The sequence below is a fragment of the Herpailurus yagouaroundi genome, unplaced genomic scaffold (assembly GCF_014898765.1).
Source record: "Herpailurus yagouaroundi ecotype Mexico unplaced genomic scaffold, PumYag 287, whole genome shotgun sequence".
NCBI classification, from domain to species: domain Eukaryota; kingdom Metazoa; phylum Chordata; class Mammalia; order Carnivora; family Felidae; genus Herpailurus; species Herpailurus yagouaroundi.
In genome coordinates, this window is record NW_024412504.1 from 59,525 (window position 1) to 61,528 (window position 2,004).

Consider the following 2,004-nt stretch of genomic DNA (forward strand, 5'->3'; position numbering starts at 1 on the left):
GCCAGCAGTTAGGTCATGACGGAGCCATATCAGCCGGCACGATGCTCACGGAATACAAATACGTTCAGAAAACGACCATGTGTGAGGCGAGGCAGAGAGAGAGCACAGAAGTGATTGAACATGCCCCTCTCCTGCTAACGTGAGTGATGCCTGCCTCTTCACCACTGAGAACGCGAGCCCTGCTTTCACCTTTCTGCCTCCGAGATAAAAATATTTCAGCTCCCCAGCCACCAAAGTGTCCCACCTGTTGACCCTGCCTCCTTAATCCCCTCGCGGAAGCATTCAGCAGAAGCTCAAGCCGTGCAGAAGCACTTCCCCGTCCCTCTTACCGAGATGCTCCGGGCTTGCCGTGAGGGGGGCGGGGTCTCCTCTGGTGCAGCGGGCCGAACGAGTGGAACCGTGTAGCCGAATCCCCAGTGGTCTTTGGTTGGCGGGATTCACATCGTGGTCCAACCTTCCAACTTCATCTTCCTCGGTTCCCCAAGACCTCCTTTACAAGTCAGAACTTTGTTTCCAGTTTCGCACAAAATTCTGACCAAGCCTCTGCGTGCAGCTGTCATTTTTGAAGAGGCGCGGAGGACGGAGAGAACGTGTTGATTGCGTTCACTGACCATAGATATGGAATCGCCACGATCCAGATTATGAGAAACTCTACTGGTCACACAGCCCGGGATGGCAACAGAGGGCTTCTCAGGAAACGAGGCCTGGAAGGGGAATCTTAAAAGACATACGCCAAGATCTACCGAACCAGTAACCTTGGCTCTAGGGTCTGAGGAGGCCCCTGGGGTGGTGACGCCGTGGAGATTGACAGGGAGGGTGGTGTTCCCTGTGAGTCAGAAGGTGGCTACTTCTGGAAGGAGGGTAGGGCTGGCACTGGGATGCGGCCACGGAGGGGCTTGGGGCAAAGTGCTGTTTCTAGACTTGGTCCGGGTCATAAGGATGTTATAAGGATGCATTTTTGTGTTTTTCGGTGACCATGTTTTTTTTTTTTTTAATTTAATGTTTATTTATTTTTGAGAGAGAGAAAGAGACAGAAAGAGAGCGTGAACAGGGGAGGAGCAGAGAGATAGGGAGACACAAAATCTGAAGCAGGCTCCAGGCCCTGAGCTGTCAGCACAGAGCTGGACGCGGGGCTCTAACTCACCAACCGTGAGATCATGACCTGAGCTGAAGTCGGTCGCTTAACCGACTGAGCCACCCAGGCGCCCCTTTCGGTGACCCTGTTTAATTTTCAAGTGAAAAGGTTAAAACGTGTAGCCTTGAACAGGTCGGTTTCTGCAGACAAGGACAAAAAGCAAGGAGCCCAGATAGGAGCCATTACGGCAAACCAGGAGGGGTGATGAATGGGACCTGAATCAAGGAGGCAGCAAGGAGTTGGGGGCTGAGGTCAGACGCTGGACATTTTGGAAGGACCGACAAGATTCACTGCCACATTGGACTGAGCAGGAATGAGAGAAGAGAAGCAAAGTTATGCCACTGCCTCTCTCTTGGCCACAACCACACATCCTGGTGAACGTGGTGACCGACCAAAGGCGCCACCTTTGTATGGACAGGATGAAGGTTTCACACAAGTGTTTGAGAAGCCATCATTGCCTGCAGGGGGGTGTTGGTGATCCCTGTGAAGGAAAGGGTGCCTTTCTTCTGGAAGGATCTCAAGCCTGTCACTGAGGCGTCTGGTCACACTGAGATGGACAGACATATGGACAGTCGCTGGAAGCCACGTAGCCCAGACACGTTAACTGACCGTGGGACGTTTGACTCCGACAGAGCTGCCAAACTAGCCTGTCAGGTATATATTGCCCTAGGAACTGGGGCATCACCCCCTCCCCGTCCCCGACCTACACATCTATCCTTCTCTCTCCTGAAATTCGCGTGAAGCGGGGTGTCCTTTTTGTGGGAGCTCATTATCCGTTTGTGAAATCGAATAATCTGTCTCGTCTCCTTAAAAATGTCAAGCTCTGCTCTGTCTCTCTCTGTCCCAAAAATAAATAAACATTGAAAAAA